General features: G+C 48.4%; 1 protein-coding gene across 3 annotated transcripts in view; it reads left to right on the top strand.

The window, feature by feature from the left end:
• The window catches only part of LOC138560842 (zinc finger protein 585A-like), a 332,450-nt gene that overhangs the window by 104,593 nt on the left and 208,814 nt on the right, over positions 1-19,043 (top strand). For 2 of the 3 annotated variants that reach the window (XR_011299304.1, XR_011299303.1), the window contains exon 2: positions 691-824. The exons of the other annotated variant lie outside the window; for it this stretch is intronic. The gene's annotated coding sequence lies outside the window, so the exon portion shown is untranslated. The remainder of the gene's footprint in view (positions 1-690; positions 825-19,043) is intronic. 3 annotated transcript variants of the gene reach the window in all.

The following is a 19,043-nucleotide window of genomic DNA, read 5'->3' as shown; positions in this document are numbered from 1 at the left end:
CTTACCTGAATTCCTGTGGGGTCAGCACTAATTTCCCAAGGGAACACATAGGTGCAAGTGATGATAGCACCCAGACTCCGAAGTGGGACTGGATGGCGGCACTGGAATGAAACAGTCCCTCCACCCAAGCCTCCCCCAAAGAGAAGGGTTCTGTGTGCTGTACCTTCTTGTGGTGGAATCAAACAGTAATATAGTCCGTAATCCCTAGCTGTGAATTGCACTGCTTTCATAGAGGGGAGAAAGAGGTAAAAGCAATGAGCATGTAAACTAGGCTCTAACCATTGTCTTCCCCTTGTTTCTTTCCCCTCCCATCACTGATCTTTACCTGGTGTTTTTGCAAGGAGCTTAAAGTGTGGTTTGATAGGTTAATGATGACGAGTTCACTGGTTGCGTACAGGCGGGCCCGCCGCGATGATGGTGCCACTCTTCAATAGCTTCGCTAAATCATCACCCTTTCATAACCTCAGTGTTACTTCACATCGAGCGTTGTTTAACAGATACAATTTAGCCCAAAGGTCCACTGCACTTCAGGCACTCAACAGGTCTCTAGCGTAGTTTAACAGATAAGAAGGTAGTGCGCAAGTGTCCAACACACTCCAGCACGCAACAGGTCTTTCAGATATTACAATGGATTCAGCTTGCATGGCCATGCCACGCCGTAACACTTACCTGCTTCTTTTCTTCTTTCAGGTTCGGAAACTGTGCAGAGGGCAGGGGTTCATCCTGAAGCCAGACGGGAGCCCAATGAATGAAAAACTTCCAGGAAGAAACAAGAAGGCAATGACGTAGGAAGAAAACGAGCCACCTGACCGGGTTGCTAACAGGTAAGCGTTACTCACTTGAACTGCAAACGCTGAGCACGGATTGCATCATGGCGTGGCCTTTTATAGGCTTTGTTTCCCAAGACGATGGGCGGCTCGGCATTCTGGGAAAGATAGTTTGATATCTGTGCACAGCCGCAGAAGTCCAAGACAAACCATGCACACAGAGCCCCTTTGCCTCCAAGTGTGGTATGGCTTAATATATACACAATAGGGCTTCCTTTGTGAATAAGGAGTGTACTGTGCCTCCCCTTCCTGGTGTTCTATGTGGGCTGGGGTCAGTGTTATGGAGAACCTGCCCCTGAACAATCTCCCTCATATCCAGCCTAGCCTGGAAGCCTGGTAGTCAATTGTAGTCTTTCAGTACTTAGTTATTGTTATCAGAACATTGGCTACTATTAACCAAAACAAACAGAAATATTGGCACACATCCCAGACCATTGGGCTGCAGCCCAGAAGCTACAGTAGCCATAGGCTACCTGGTTGTTGCAAAACTACTGATTAGCCTGGCTGGAATCCAGACTTCCACAGTAAATGATCAAATCTTTTCATACTTGATGATTTATGTTCAATGCATTAATACATTTTCTTTCTACTCCTTAAATGCCAAAGTTAAAAATGACTACACGCCTTCAGAGAAAATGCTCAATCTCATGCATGGCTAAGATGCACATCAAGGCATCATGAAGGGCAGGGTTGTTTTGATGTGCACTAGAAAACCTGGGAGATGAAGTTTCAAAGATATGAGTATCATTTCCTGATGTCAGAGGGTCTATGCCCTCTTCAGGGCTGCAGTAAAACCAAACACCCCCTCTAGCGTGCATTTTGGTCTCCATTGAATGTACTTCTTGGATTTCTGGGGAGGTGATATCCTTCCTAATAGGTTGGGTTGGGAAGTGGCATCCTCTTCTTGGATTGAGTGTTTCTCCTACCCAATGTTAGCCAATATCATGTAGACCTCTCTACAGTAATTTGACACTATCCTTCATATCTATGGAATGTAGAAGGGCAAGCATGGATTCTGGAGATTACTCCCATAGGGTTATCTTGTCCCCATACATGCTATATTCCCGTTTGGAATTAACCACTTTTCTATATATTGTATAAATGTGGACCAGCAGAGCCTGGGGTGGCTGGAAACGGCAGTTTCACTTCCCGGGAAGTTCTGGCTACCTTACGTAGCCTGTTTTCTTGTTGTTGGTTAGCCATTCTGTTACAGTTCAGTAATCCCATTCCTGACACCACTTATGAAGGCTCAGCAATCCCGCTTGACTGTTTATTAGGACGTTTGAAACACTGATTTTTTTTTTCCATGTCACAGTATTGGTTGGAACAAACACTTACAGGGCCTATAGGTGGAATCTTAAATGTGAACGATTCTTACAGCAAAAATGAGGCCCAACACAAAATGCTGTGTGTACGACCTTCTTGGCAGAGCAATAGACATGACCTTCACAGATCCAGGCATTTATTGGAATTTTCTGCCTCTTGCTTGTTATCACAATTAATAGTAAGCCTGTCAGATGGCGCGTTTTGCTTGCTGCCTTGCTTAGATCCACGTACCCAGCCAAGTCGCTTGTGGAAATTCCCACGCACGTACCCGGCCAAATCGTGTGTGGAACTTCACGCGCACCCCTGAAATCCACGTACCCTGCCAAATCGTGTGTGAGACTTCCCGCGCACCCCTGAGATCCACGTACCCAGCTAAGTCGCTTGTGGAAATTCCCGCGCACGTACCCGGACAAATCGCGTGTGGAACTTCCCGCGCACCCCTGAAATCCACGTACCCTGCCAAATTGCGTGTGAAAGTTCCCGTGCACCCCGCAATACACGCACACGTTATTTTTCAGTCAGGGGGTGTCCGTGTTTGTGGGTACCCCTTTGCACGTCATTTGTCCTGGAGGGCCACAGTATAGGACATTCATCATAGCTGTATATAGGTGCTATTTGTTGGCGCACCTTTTGGCGCACATTTATTACAGGCGCAGAGACGCTACCGCCTGCTTTCTTGTGGCGGTCGTGTTTGTGCCTGTGCGCTGGTTTGACCGTGCGCTTTTTGTTGCCCTATTCGATTCCATGAATACGTGTTGTAGGCGACCGTGTGGGCGTTCCGCGCACTTGCACCCTGTACTTCCCCCGTGACGCCCACATTTTGGCAAGTTGTTCCCCATTCCGAGTGTTACGCCCCGTGTTCCGCCTACTTTTGTTGTGTGCGCCACGCTATGTGCGATTTTCGCTGTGGCCTGTGCGATTTTGACTGTGATAAACCACTTGGCTTTTCAGAATATCTGGAGTCTGTAGCAGGCGCCTCCCTCTGCCCTGCTTATCAGCGTAAGCACCCTGTGTACTGTTGACATCTGCTGCAACACCCTTGAGCTATTGTCCGCGGTTTTATGATTCATTCTTCTTGAGGTTTCGCGTGTCTGGGTCGGAAAGGGCAAGGTCGTGTCTCTCCTTGTCAGCCTATTGATATTTACCACCTTTTTCCTCCTCTTGAACTACCGTGCCTGGATAGCTGGCTCGTCTGCTCGTCGCATGCTTTTGTGCTCCACCTTTTATCCCTTTAGGGGAAGGGAAAAGGCCTTTGGGTGTGTGATCCTGGTCAATTGCCTTGTATTGGGGCATATTAGGTTAACTGCTCGGGTGTTATTCCGTTGTTTGTGGTGTGCAAAGTGTCGGTGGAGGAAAAGGGGGAGAAGGCAGTGTTTCGGAATATCCTACATGGTAGGATGGGGGGAAAAGGTGTTGAAAGAAGGGGGATACCGCGTCTCACCTGTATGTGTCCCACTTCCACTCTCCAAGGACCCCACATCCAGGTGATCCTCCCTCACTGGTCCACCCCCAGGAACTGGATCCACTAGCGATGGCCGTGTCCTGGGCACCAGGATGACAGGTCCCCGGGGACTAGCTAGGGAGACACCTTCACATTTAAACGGCGGCGTTTGGTAAAACGTGGGCGAGCAATCAAGGCCTAGCTTCTCAGGAGGTGATGCAGGCTGGTTCTTAAGTACAGTGTAGTCCCTAAGCCGCATCAAAGTAATGTCCACACGTTGTATTAGTGAAAACAGTCTTTGTCTATATGTTTAAGGTTATATACACAATAACGCACTATGTGCTTAGTTAATCTACAATGGCAAATATATGCACAGTTCTACGTGGTACCACAATTACTATCAGATTTCATTAAAGTGCATCTGCGCCCAGCTACCCACGGGTTGGGAGCGCATTACCAAATAAACAAACAAACAAACAAACTGTACTGTGGTCAAATGTCACACAAATCGATAAAGGGAACCAACAATAGACATGGGAGGAAAGCAGTTGGTTAAAACAATGGTCAGAATACTGGCCCCTACCGCTAGACACAGTTCTGTGTAAGGATCCCCCCCACACCTGGGCAACCTGTAAATAAAGATATAACACAAGCCCAGTCCATATATTCAATACGAGTCTTATTTCCTTCTAAATAGTTCTACAACCCCAATGTACCTGGAATTGCAGAGTTTGACGTCGGGTCGTCGGTGGATCCTTCTTGAGCGGCTTCCTATAAGGCAGGAGCCACGGATCATCAAGATCCCACGAAGAAAATGGTGAACAATGACAGTGAGGCGGCAGCTTCGGTCCTGGCGGTGCTCGTCGATGATCGGTCGTGGACGTCCTGCAAGGAAGAGGCAGGCATGGCACCTCATCGTCGATAGTTCGGGACCGCAAAGAGTCTATGAAGAATTTTGGACCAGCAAGGGTGTCGAGTCGTCCGGTGGTGGGAAACCCACTGGTGGTTTCTTGTCAACGGCCTCGACTTTCTCCGGGATAAAGCAGTCGACAGGGCGGGCGAGAGATTCCTTGGATTCAAATGTCTTAATTGGGTGGAGCGTTGCGGCTCCGGCCGTCGGCAATTCTGGGCAACACGGCTTCGACGGGCCTCCAGCGGTTATAGCAAACTGCGAACCGCGGTCGACGACGGTGAATGGAATGTCCGGTGCTTTTGTTCGTTCGCGTCGGCGGTCCCGGTCTCCGGTTGACAGTATTTTGTAGGCTGGCTTCAGGACGCTTCGGCGAAGGTTAGCAGTACACGATGGTCCCTCGTTGCTCAGGAAGAGGTCTCCTTACCAGGTCCTCTCTTGGATCAGTTCTTGGAGACCCAACAGCTTTCAGATCGATGAGTAGAGCACCAGCAATTCTTCTCTTCCAGCAGTGCTTCAAGAATAAGCATCATTTTCAATGTTGGTTTCTACTTCAGCTTCTGAACGATTAATAGCAGTGAGAGGCCCCCAGATATACTAGTTGGTCTCTCCTTCATTCTGCTGTGTCACACTCAGGCAACCAATCACTCAGAAGGGCATTCAGGCAGTCGGGCAGTCAATCAGGCGCACAGTGCATTCAGGCCATTCACTTCTCTCCAGACACCCACAACAAGTAATGTGTATTGGAACAAGTACCCAGCCATTCAACACTCCACATTGCATTAATACAAGTATCTGGCAGGGCTGTCTCAGTCTTTGTGTCACATACCAAATACAACGCACTGCTACAAGAGGGGATTGAAGGTCCTTCACAGACCATATCATTAACCTGGACCGTGAAATATTAATACCCCACCAACTGAAGGAACTCCCCTCAGGTGCCTTCTTGGCTCCCCCTTCTGCGTTGGCAGACCCAATCCCAGATACAAATTGTTTCTGACTCTGGGACATTTCTACAATTTTAGAAAAGGATCTATTTCCTTCACTCATCTCAAGCCAGTTCCTTTGTTTTGAACCAGTAACAACGCCTGGATTAAAAGATAGCTTTTTCTTCAATTGAAAGACGAACGGATCGAGCATGTAGTTTCCACAGGCCCTCCTCTGTGTTCATCCTATTTCAGATATCGGTCGACTTAAACCGGTTTCTTTTGATTCACTGTGTTTTTTGTAATTGCTTTTGGATTTACGTTCTCCTCAATTAATGGTTCTTGCATTTATTTCTGATTTGTGTTAACTATATGTACATCATGTTCAAGAATATATATTTGTTGATGTAAATGTCAACTTTTTTCAATGTGCCCCTATGAGTTGGGCTTCACTGTTGTTTTCCTTTATTCCACTTTGTGATTGTCATATTGAATACTTTTTTATGATTTGTTTTTCAATAATTGTTGATTTTTTTTTATACACGCTGATGAGGTTTTTTTTGTTCTTTATGATTGAATGTAGAAATTAAACTTTGTTAAAAAACGGATTGGACTAGGTAACTGTGTTCAAATAATTCAACCCAAAGGACCAATCCTCTACGTAACAGTACCTTTTTGTTTTGATACATACCAAATACTAGACATCCACAACAAGAAATGCACATTCGTCACACACTCCATTCACCTAAGTCCCACCCCATGGCATACCCACAACATACAGTCGTTGGGAAGGTTCCAGCCAGTCACTTCCCCACACTACCATATATGGAACTTCCACCCAACAGCCAGTCAGGGGAAAGGGACAGAGTCAGGGCTTCCCGGGACTTCGGGAAACAAGGTAACAGGTTATGGAAAGCAAGAGGCCACGGTGGCCATCTTGTCTACATCAGGTATCCACGGATCCCAATGACAGGACCTGGGCATCCCAAAATGGAGGATCCTCAGGGTACCTGCCAATTCAGCATGGAGCTGCCACCAGCCCGTACGCTGCTCTGTGGGCCACAAACAGGTGCCCAAAAACATACACTAGGAGTACAGGGTTTTACTCCCACCCAAGGGTGCCCTAAGGGTATCCCAGGGATCAGTTCACCAAACCAAAAGAGGGAACTGCGCCCCTAAGAGTCCCACATGAACTCCTGCGCGGAAAACAACGACAGAAAACACGATAACAAGCAATAAAGGGCAAGGATACAGAGTCCCTGTCCCTCAGATGCATTTCCAGCATCACATGGTCGACATACCTTCTGGAAAGGCCATCTGCATTATCGGGACTCTTCCCTGGTCTGTGCTCAATGGTGAAGTCTAGCCCTTGTAGGCTAATGGACCACCTCAGCAGTTTCGGGGTTTCACCCTTCATCTGCATAAGCTGCTTCAGGGGCTTATGGTCTGTTTGGACCTTGAAGGTCGACTCAGTAAGATAGGTCCTAAAACGCCTAAGGCTCCAGACTATACTAAAACATTCCTTTTCAACAGTAGCCCACCTAAGTTCCCTACCCTTGAGTTGTCTACTGATGAATACTATCGGATGTTCTCTTCCTTTTTCTTCTAACTGGGGCAAGACCACTCCAATTCCGGTGTTGCTGGCGTCAGTTTGAATAATAAAGGGTTTGCTGTAGTCGGGCACACAAAACACAGGTAGTCTTCAGTCCAATTAACCTTCCTTGGTTGCTTGGGTGAAGTCAGAGCAGGTGCAGCTATAGTTCAAGCCTATCAGAATCAAGCCGGAAGGCGTAACCGGCTTTACAACGAAGGCTGGCAACAAAGGCTAACCCCTGTCCGAGCCTGAAACCAGCAGAAGCCTTTCGTGGAGCTGGAGCTCACACCACGCTGCAGGTGCAGAGTCGCCCCCACCCTGCCTCGATGAGAAAGCAAGCAGAAGCTCCTTTCCCCTTACATTTGCGGGCATTACAAGGGCCCCCACGCAAGTTGAAAAAAGCACAGCTCGAGCACAGAATATTTCGTCTGATACTTAAATCACTTCTGCAACCTGCAAACTGCCATCCAAACACGCAAAGCAGCGTCCCTCATCTCTTCGCCTTTACGATCCACGAGGGTTCCATCTCTACAAGATGGATGCCGTCTCCACTGAATAGCGATTTCCACCCCGGCAGCCTGGAGAATTCCTGATTGCACAGTTGATTGGCCGCAAGCATCTTAAGAGCCTATCAGAATCAAGCCGGAAGGCGTAACCGGCTTTACAACGAAGGCTGGCAACAAAGGCTAACCCCTGTCCGAGCCTGTCGGAGGCCGGGAGGCCTGGAGGCTTGGCCCGCTTCCCTTACATATACTGCTGCCCCATTGGCGCTCTGCACGATTCCTTCCTAAAGTCCACAGCGACTCTGTTTCACACTTTGCGGTAAGAGCTAATGCACGTATATTTACGTGTCATATGGCCTCATGTACTGTTCCACTTCTACACGGAATACTGTCGCTAACCCTACGACATAGTGCCTTACCTAAGCAGCCCACTGACATTACGAGTATTCAACTGCCATTCATCTAGCCTTCTTGGCCTCACGGCCCTCACTACATCTACAACTTAACTACTGCACTATTCCCACTTGCTATGCCATCCAAGTAATTACTACGAACACGCGTATACTTCTATTTAGAACTTAGGCTAGTCACTTGCCTACTACGACTACGGCAGCCAGCTCCCACCCTGCCTGCTAGCAAACCTGGGTGCACCTTCAGCCAGTGAATGATGCATAACTTGTGATTTCTGTCATTTTTAGAAAATCTGAATCTGGGCATTTTCATGGACATTCAAATCTAGGCGCACCTCCAGCCAGTGAATGCTGTATAATCTATGACCCTGCTGTTTAATGAAACATGAGTCTATATGGCCACACAGCCCAAGATTAGACAACAGCCTAAACCATTGTTTAGCCTAGACTTTGCAACATAAGTACCACTCTTTAGCCCTGAGTTAAATAACTGTCTTACTTGAACCTATCACCATGTACCCCCAACCTGCTACCTTATTTGCCTTACACTAATTGACCAGCCAGTCCAACCACACAGACCTAGCACACCTCCTACATCATACAATGCACTTATTTACTCACAATAGTATTATTGCACACCATGTCGTCCTCTACAGGAACCACAACAGACACCCCCAATAATCTCCTATCGACTACACTAGCTAGCCATCGGCATAATCCACAACAGCTGACTACCCAATGCATTGTAGCTGTTAGGCAGAATCCTGTGCAGTTCCCTTAGGGAGCACTGCAAAAAGATGAGGACTACAGGTGTTGGCAGTAAACCCACTTGGTAGCAGTCTGTACCACACAGATTTACCTGGTAGCTGCGGCTGAGCAGTCAGACTTCCCTCAAGAAGAGTTAGGCAGTATATAGCGTATACACATTAGGTACCAAAATACAGTAGCACAAGCAAACACTGACCAGAGCTTTGGTATAAAAGTATATAATTATTTATTTAATAACACACTTGTAAAAATACACTAGCACTAATATGGCAAGCAAGTTCAAAACTGTCACTATTAGTATATACACATCCCTAGTTACTTATTAGACAAGTCTTGGGTTGAAAACACCACTATTTACAAACAGAGGTGAGCGCTTAACCTAAGATGGCACTCCAATAAGTTAGTCAAAAAGGGAGGGAAAAGGCAGAATTAGAAAAGCACACAATACCAACACTTTAAAAGAACCACGGCAAGTCAGGGAAGGCAGAGTCTACTCTAGGGCAAAAAGTTCATAGGCCAGGCCCACTCTTGGAGAGAGCCAGGCTGAATGTGCCCAAGATCACACAGTTGAAGTACACTTTAAAAGTATTGCAGATAGTTCAAAAAGGAGTTGGATCAGTTCAGAAAAGTTAGGTTAGCCAGCCTAGGGTCAACCCAGTTGGAAAGGCAAGGATTTAAGGGACACCTTACACAGACCGTTGCAAGGGCGGCCAGGCGGACACAGTACCTTAAATGGAGGACGTTCCAGTGGGGGCAGTTGTTCCTGGCAGCGGGTGCAAGACATGGCTTTGTCCAGAGGAAGAGATGATCTCGACGAGGAGGAAAGCTGAGGGTCGTTGCACTGCCAGGGAAGAAACCAGCCACGGAGTTCTCTGTTTAAAAGGTACTACCCTTTTATTCGCGTAGTGGTGAAGCGTGGCTAACGGGCCGCCAGGGTGCTTGGCACGGGCGATTCGACCACGAGATGATCCAGGAAGGCGAAAAGAGGGCGAACTGGTTAACCCCACTAGCTCAAGGGAAGAAGACTCTCCTGGAAGAAGATCTTCTCTGTCGTCGGGAAGTGGTGAGTCGGTTCAGCAGGGCTCCACCGGTGGTGTCGTTGTTGCAGGTCGGCTCAGCTTCTCCCTCTTCGGATTCTTTAGGTCCTGTGGCAACTTCTGAAGTTCCAGTCCCAAAGGCCCTGCTTTTATGCAGAAAACCCCCCATTCATCAGCCTAGCTGTCAATCACACATGCTAAGTGGTGAACCGGGCGGCTCACCACTGGGCCAATTAGAGTGGAGTGCGACTTGGGTTGTCGAGGCAACGCAGTCCAGGGTGCCTAAACCCCCCTCCGCCCCTCCTAAGAAACCCAGACAGAGTGGCACCACTTGGAGGGCTTCTGTGGAGAAGCCCACCAAAAAAGTGGAACAATGACCTCTGCCTTAATGCTAGTAAGACTGAGATCCTACTCATCGGCACACCCACTCCCTCCTTCCCTGCAGCTCTCTGGCCGGCCTCTCTTGGCCCTCTTCCTGCTCGTACCTGCAAGGCAAAAAACCTCGGGGTCATCTTCGACTCCACACTCTCCTTCTCTCCTCATATATCTGACGTCTCTAAGAAGTCACATTACCAGCGGCACCTCCTCAGAGGTATTCTTCCCTTCCTCTCCTTCCCCCAGAAGCTCACTGTCTCCCGAGCCCTGGTTCTCTCGAAGCTGGACTACTGTAACAGCCTCTATCTTAATCTGCCTGCCTCCACTCTCCGCCCTCTGCAACTCATCCAGAACAGAACTGCGAGACTTGTCCTTGGCCTCAAGCCCAGGGACCGTATCTCTCCAGGACTGAAATCTCTACACTGGCTCCCAGTGGCTGAGAGGATTAAGTTCAAAACCCTCTGCATTGTCCACAAGGCCTTCTGGGGCCTGGGGCCTAAATACCTTCAACTCTCTCTTCCTAAATATCTTCCTTCCCGAGCCCTACGCTCATCCGTCTCCAACTCCCTCAGGGTCAGCCTCTTCTCGAAGCAACGAGCTGGGGGTAGATCTCTCTCCGCGGCAGGGGCCTCCCTCTGGAACAGCCTTCCTGCCTCCCTGAAACTTGAGGAGAACCATCTCCGGTTCCGGAAGCACCTCAAAACCTTCCTCTTCACTTCTGCTTCCTCTCTCCCTCTCCCCTGCTAAATTCTTCACCAAAACTATTACTGTATATATGGTCATAGGCGATATTTTTGGTGTGGATAATATTGGGAGGGGGGGTGTCCCCCGCTCCTTTTAAAAACATATGGGGGTTGCGGGGGTGTCCCCCGCAGGTTCCATGGGGTAATATCGCTGCAAAAATATGGCGACATTTTTGTATGGCGATATTTTTGCGGGGATATTATCACATGGAACCCACCCGCCGTACTAAAGTGGCATCCGAACCTACTCCCAAACCTATCTCTCACAAACTATAAAAGTCATAATAACCTTCAAATAAATAGAGACAAAACTACTAGCCATACAGTGCCAACAAGTATCACCTTACTCCCTCCAACCAAATCTATACCAAAACTCAAACATGCCCTAATTAATGCCAGATCTCTAGTCGCCCATGCTATAGAAATATCTGAAATTATCTCCACTGAAGGCTATGGGCCTCATTCCGAGGCTGGAGGTAAGGGTTAACGGTCACCGTTAATGGCAACGGTGACCGTTAACACTTACCACCATATTCCGAGTTCCCTTTTGCGGGTTGGCATTTAACGCCTGCTTTTAGCAGGCGTTAAAAATCCAACCCGCAAAGGGACCTTGGAGTAAATTACGGCACCGTAATTTACGGTGCCGTAATTTACTCCTTCCCCATTCCCATTGAGCCCTATGGGGGCAGGAATGGGGATGGGGAACCGGTATGGTGAATGGGGACTTACCGGTCCCTCCAACCTTGGAATGGACTGGTAATTACTCCATTCACCATGCCGGATATCCATGGAGTAAATAGCTCCATGGTTGCTTACCATGGTGCTCTTTACTCCCTGGATAGCTCCAGCCTCGGAATGAGGCCCTATGACTTTATAGCCATTACTGAAACATGGCTCCATGAAGCATTGGGCCCCGCACTGTCCTTAGCAGTTCCAAACAACTACACTATACTCAGAATGGATAGACACAAAGCCCGAGGTGGCGGCTTAGCCATTATTCTCAAAACTAAGCTTGGCTTGAGACTTGCTCCCTCACCTGCCACTGACTCTTGCGAAATAATGTCTACCAAAATACCTACGGCCAACTCTCAAGCACTCAACATCCACTTGATACACAGACCTCCTGGTCCTATCCAGACATTCATAGAAGACCCATCTATCATCCTCTCAGAAAATTAAAAAGACACTACCCAAACATTACTACTTGGCGACCTTGATATAGGCTATAATGTCATCAACGATCCACAAGCAACACCAGTATCTAACATCCTGACAGAACTGGGCTTCTCCCAAAGAGTGAATGAGCCCACTCACATCCAAGGGAGAATCCTAGACTGGGTTGCTGACCACAACTGCAACATCTCTACCCTAGCTATCTCACCTCAAATTTAGACAGATCATCATCCAATATCATTCTCACTAGATACAAAAATCTAACCCCAACGACTCTGTGCACCACCTACACTTACCAGAAATAAAAAAAAAATATGACATTAGACAAACTACTCCCTGGTATCCTGCCCCCTTTAAATGCTATACCAGACAACTCGGATCTTAATATTCTAGTCGAAGAATTCAACAAAATCATGAACATAACTCTTGATAATATTGCCCCGCTAAATCTTAGAAATAGTAAACCACACAGCCATCTAAACAATTGGTTCAGCCCCCTCCTAAAAAACCTCAGACTAGAAAAAAGAAAATGCAAAAACACTTGGAAACTTCAACCCAGGCCGGAAAACAAATTGAATCTAATCAATATTTCATCCCAATATAAAAAAAGGGATCCTCTCAGCAAAGCAAGAGACCTACAATAACAGAATTACACAAGCCAACTCAAGCATGAAAGAGTTATTCTCTCTACTTAGAGAGATAGAAAATCTCATAACCCCTCAAGACAACTGTACTAAAGATAAAAAATGGTGCTCTGAAATCCAGTATGCATTATCCAACAAAGTCCTCAACCACCAAAAGAAAACAGAACTAAAGAGAGATACTAGCCACTTCCACATTGCCCAATATAATAACATCTCCCAAAACTAAACCTTCCACCCAATTCCACTTCTCCAAAGTCTCTATAATGGAGGTGGAGAAAGCAATACTTGGACTCAAACCTTCAAACTGTAAAGGATATCTCTGCCCAGCACAACTGATCAAAGACGCTGCACGAGACCTAGCACCATTTATCACTAAGCTGATTAATTCCTCCTTTACCACCGGTACCATCCCGAGCAACCTCAAGGAATCTTGGGTGCTCCCGCTCCTCAAAAGCAAACCTTAGACCCGGCTATACCTACCAATTATAAACCAATCACTACTGTGCCGTTCCTCCTGAAGATTCTAGACAAGGTGGTATACACCTAAATCCAGAACTTCCTTGAACTGAACCAGTTGCTAGGCTCTCGTCAATCTGGTTTCCAACCACTGCACGGCACAGAAACCGCACTTATCGATCTAAAAGCCCAAATTGATAAACTACGAGACATTGGAAAAGCAGCACTACTCCTACTATTAGACCTATCTGCCACATTCGACCTAGTGGATCACAAGGTACTCTGCAACCACCTAGACACAGCAGCACACTTCTCTACTGAGGCAATAGTGTGGATCCAATCATTCCTTAGTGACCATACCATGAGGGTCTTCTCACCTACAGAAGCGGCTGACCCCATCCCGATCACTTGCGGCGTGCCACAGGCGCCTCCAAGTACCCCGATTCAAACACACCACTATAGGCGGAACTAGCTTCCCAGTCAAAGCTGCGCAATTGTGGAACAATTTACCCGTCACATTGAGAACAGAACAATCCTTTACCAAATTCAGGCAAAATGTGATTAGCTGGCTGATGGTAACAAATGTTAAATGAATGAATGAACCTGCTCCTGTCTGCTTACCCGACATGCCTGCCACAACTGTTATCCCCTGACTGCTATTTTTCCAATTATCACTTGTTAACCTTTCACATGTATGACACTCTGTAACCTGTAACTTTGCACCAAGCTGTACGTTTTCTTACCTCCTGCGCCCTTATACCCTAGGGTCTGGTGCGCATAATAAATACTAAACAAACAAACATAGTCTGCCATTAAGTTGCGATAATACCCAGTGAGGCCCAAAACGGCTCTCACCTGGGTTTGAGTAGTGGGAGTCGCCCAGTCATGTACATATTGTACCGTACTTGGGAGGGGTTGGATTTGACGCCCTCTTACCTCATGACCAAGATATGACTTTTCTCCTGAGCTATCTAGCACTTGGTGGCCTTGGTAGTGAGGTTAGCCCTTTTCAAGGCCTGCAACACCTTATCCAGATGTGTCAAATGCTCTTCCCAGGTGGAACTGTAGACGGCAATGTCGTCTAAGTAGGCCACACAAAAGGCCTCAAGCCCACTGAGCACATGATTGACCAATCTCTGGAAGGTGGCAGGTGCATTTTTCAACCCAAAAGGCATGGCTCTAAACTGGTAGAGGCCCTCAGGTGTTGAGAATGTAGTCTTTTCCTTGGCATGGTCCGTCAGAGCTATTTGTCAATAGCTGCAATAGCCTGAGGTAAGGTCAAAGGTGCTCACAAATTTGGCAGCACCTATGGTGTCCACAAGCTCCTCAGCCCTGGCCAATGGGTGTGCGTCAGTTTTGGTGATGGCATTGACCCCTCTGTAGTCCACACAACCTCCAATCCTTGGTACCGCCCTGTGAACTTGCCTTGGGACGAAGAACCACTGGACTGGACCAGGGACTGGTTGAGGGTTCAATAACTCCCAGATCCAATATATTGGCGACCTCAGCCTGGATGTGGTTTTTAACTGTATCTGACATATGGTAGCACCTGCTTTTGACATGCACACTGTCACCAGTGTCAATTTCCTGCCTACACCATGGTGTAAGTGAAAACAGAGAGACATACTGCTCGAGCAAAGCAATGCCCCGGTCAAACTCAATATTTTAGAAAGCATTTTAAGGGTCAGAGACAATGTGGAAGGAGCTGTTTGCTACTAATAGAAACGCCTTGAGGATTGCAATCGTCATATTCTTCAACTCCCTGAATCTTACACATTGACAAAGTCATTTTTATTGTTCTCATGAGTTGACCTTTAACAGGGCTTGCTGTATACCTCTCGTCCTTTCCTGCGCATGCGCCATTGATAAGTGTCTCGGGGCTCTGAGTGCTTATCGCTTCTGTGTAAGCCATGAATACTGTGCAACCTTTTACTGCGCATGCTCTGCTGATTCGTATTCCTGTCTTTGCAGGTGCTATCCCGGCGCATGCCTCGCGTCCTCTCCCGCGCATGCTGAAGTGATTAATCCCTCGCTGTCTGCATAGTACGCGATCACTGAGCATGCACAGTCCATGCCACGAAATACGCATGCGCGTTCTCACCATACTTTCCCTGCTCGGACTTCTGTGATGAGTGTCTCAGCGCTCAGCATGTTATCACCTCTGCGAAAGACACGAATACTGAGCATGTGCAATGTGTTCCATGGTGCATGCGTGCCTTACTGTGCATGCTCTGCTGGGCAATGTCTCATGTCTGTTCTTTGGGTTTGCACCCCGTCGCCCCAGCAATCGGCAGTCATTCCACGAGTTACCGGAGCTCACATTGTCTTGAGGTGCCGCCTCTTACATACATTATGGAATTGCACCTGCAGCCTGGGTAGGGGCACATTATCTTCCATAGGGTTCTACAGCGCCTTTAAGCACCATGGTTGCATCACAGCGCTATACATCATGCAGGTACAATTAATAACGGGTAATTCTCCAGCAATGCTCCGATCGCTCACATTATCTTTGGGTTCCCTCCCGCTCCCCGATGCAAACATCAGATCCCACTCACTGGGTGTTAGAAAGGCCTTCTCCAGAGGGTGGGGGTGTAATGGGCCTCCACACAAGGGCTGTGCAGTGGGCATCTACACAAGGGCTGTGCAGTGGGGATATGCAGGGGGTGGGGGTGTAGTGGCCATCTGTACGGGTTGGGGGTGCAGTGGGCATCTGCATGGGGTGGGGGGGTAATGGGCACGTACACAAGAGTCGCGCAGTGGGCATCGGCACAGGGTGGGGGTGTAATGAGCATCTACAAAAGGGCCGCGCAGTGGGCCTCTGCACGGGGTGGGGGTGTAGTGGCCATCTGCACGGGGTGGGGGTGTAGTGGCCATCTGCACGGGGTGGGGGTGTAATGGGCATCTACAAAAGGGCTGTGTAGTGGGCATCTGCACGGTGTGGGGGTGTATTGGGCACCAGTGCCGGGCACTGGAACCGAAAGTGGCCCTGGAAATGTGTTTCCAAGTGGCCCCATGTTAACATATATTGGATGTTTTGTAACTTGACTTCATCCCACTCAAAAGTGGCCCATGGTACAGAGACCCACTGGGTGTCATGATGCCTGCCCCCGGAGCACCAGGCCAGGCCCAGCACCCCCGGAAGCAGGCATCATGCCCTCGGGTAAAAGCCCAGCGGCCCCTTATAGGGACTCTTTGGACTCAGTCCTGGCGCCTTTGGCACCAGGCTCATGTTGGACATCAGTCCTGGTGCCATAGGCGCCAGGCTCATAAAGGGAGGTGTTTGGTGCACTTACCTGATGCAGACCTTGCTGCACGCTTCAGGCCTCCCTGAGACCTGAAAGGGACTATTTTTTCATAGGGACTATTTTTTCACTCGGGCGTGGCCAGGGAAGAATACATACCTAGTTGGGGAAGGATACATACCTGGGACTTCTTTGGAGGCTATTTAAGCCACGCCCAGACAGCAGCTCATGCTTCGCGTTGTTCTGCATTCCAGCAGCTGAACGCTCACCGTGTCTGTTCCTGCTCCTGGACTCCAGCCACGCCCGCCTCGAACCTGGAACTCCTGTTAGGAAAGAAGAGAAGAGAAAGGTGAAAACCACTAACTATTTCAAACTTCTTACCTGCATCCGGAATCTTCACTCCAGCATCCCTGAAGAAGGACTTCCATTTAAAAGCATTGCGTTGCTCGCTGCAGCACGCTCTTCACTCACCTGTCCTCGAGACATCTCCCGGCTCCATTGCGGCTGTCGGCACATGTCGCCACATATCTGCGCCTAGGGGAGAGAAGAAGAGACAAAAGGTGAGCAAAGGGAACACCGGAGGAAAGCCTAATTTACAGCCATAATACTTACCAGCTTTTCTTGGTGTCATCCCATATTTCGGGTCGGCGCCGCTCCATTGGCAGGTACCGCACCCCGGCCCCAATGGGGAAAGGACAAAAGACATTATTGGGAAATGATAAAGACATTTAGAGGAATCGCCCTCACTAACTCACCTGAGTTTACCATCGACAATTAACCCCTTCAACGCATCATCTTCATTCTGCATCTGAAATAAAGGACAGATCACAAATTAGGAAGACAACATAAAAGGGGGCTCACTCTTGAACTTTTGAATCTTCATACTTACGGCGTTTCGCTCAGAAAAGTGAAGAGGATTTTGCCAGCGCCATTCTGAAAACCAGTGAAGTAACTGGACTAAAGTGCGCCCCTGCACCAGACGCAGGATGGAGAGTTCATCCTTCCAAACCATAAGGTGAGCTTAAACCGGGGGTTTGGAGGAGGAAGTTAGAGGAGAACAAAGGGGAACAAGGGGGAAATCAAGCACACTATTCTGCAGACGGTTAATTCCCTTTCTCATCTGCAGAAGGATATTCCTACGGGCCAGTCAAGCAAGATTTGGGGAACCAGTTCAATTGGTGTTCCGGGCTCTGCGCATCACGCTTGAAGAGGCCACAGCAATCCAGACTAGACTTGCGCCTCCGTGGGAACCAGGTGAGCGTTACACTGGGAAATCGCAGGAGTTCCCCCGTAGACCACTCCACCAGTGGTGCTGTGAGATGGACATTCACACGGGGATATCCTGTGGGCATCTGTACAGGGGTTTGTGCTGTGTGCATGTGTACAGGGGTCTGTGCTGTGGGCGTCTGCAAGGGGGGGGATATGCAGTGGGCACCAGTACAGTGGACGGTGCAGTGGGGGACTGTGCAGGGGGCTGCGTTGTGGGCATCTGTACGGGGGCTGTGCAGTGTGCATCTGTACGGGGGCTGTGCAGTGAATGTCTGCAAAAGGGGTTATGCAGTGCAGCTCTACATGGGGCTGTGCTGTGGGTGTCTGCAAGGAGGCAATATGCAGTGGGCATCTGTACCAGTGCTGTGCAGTGGGCGCCTTTGCAGAGGACTGTGCTGTGGGCATCTGCAAGAGGGATACGCAGTGGACAGCTCTACATGGGGCATTCCAGTGGGCATCCGTACGGGTGCTGTGCCGTGGGCATCTGTATGGGGGCTCTGCAGTGTGCATCTATGGGTGCTATGCAGGGGGTGTCTGTAAAGGGGGCTGAGATGGGCATTTGCAGCACCCACCTGGGAGGTCTTCGGGAGGGCTGAATGGGGCCTGGGCCCAGCCAGGCTACGGCTCCGGCCTCTCCTGCTCCCGATCCTTTTTCTATGATGACTTTTTTGCACTTGTTGCTCTTCATCATCCGCACCTGCCCTGGGAATACAACCTCAATGGCTCACTTTAGGCAGCTACCAGGGTCTGACTGCGGCATAACATTTTCTCAGGCACCAATAAAAACGTGGCCCATAGTTGCAAATGGCTTGCACAATTTGCATTACGTTTTGATAAAATGTAATCCAAATTGTGCGATTTTTAAGGATATTTATTCAGCAACAATGGTCAAAACTACTAGTTGCATAGTGAAGTAACTCAGCAAAGTCCTGGGAGGATAGCTCAGCAGCAACGTGTTCGCCTTGGAAGCAAGATGACACAAAGCAACACAGGTTTGATACCGGGGTCCGCGCTTTGAAACCTCTGGGTATTTAAGGGTGTTATAAATACGCAACCAAGACAAAAAAATAAACAATTACGCAACTAACAAACAATACCTGTAACAGCACCTCGATGCCCGCGGGCTGTGTGACCGCTTAAAAAAATAAATAAATAAAGTGGCGTACTTCAACCAAAAAAAACGGCCCCACACTAGCATTTAGCGTTTTTGCGAAGTTCTTAAATCACGATGTAATAAAACCTGTTTCATTTGTATAGCAGTGATTTATTGACATTGGGTAGTAGTTACTTAACCGTCGAGTGTAGTATGGGAGGGGCGCTCATGTCGCGCGTTGTAGTGTTTCAGCCTGGGCACCACATCGACTAGAAGCTGCGCCTGGGTGGAGGGGCTCATTTTTGT

This window comes from Ambystoma mexicanum, unplaced genomic scaffold (assembly GCF_040938575.1).
Source record: "Ambystoma mexicanum isolate Mex_15411 unplaced genomic scaffold, UKY_AmexF1_1 Mex_scaf49, whole genome shotgun sequence".
In the NCBI taxonomy this organism is placed as follows: Eukaryota; Metazoa; Chordata; class Amphibia; order Caudata; family Ambystomatidae; genus Ambystoma; species Ambystoma mexicanum.
This window is presented reverse-complemented; position numbering and strand designations above follow the sequence as displayed.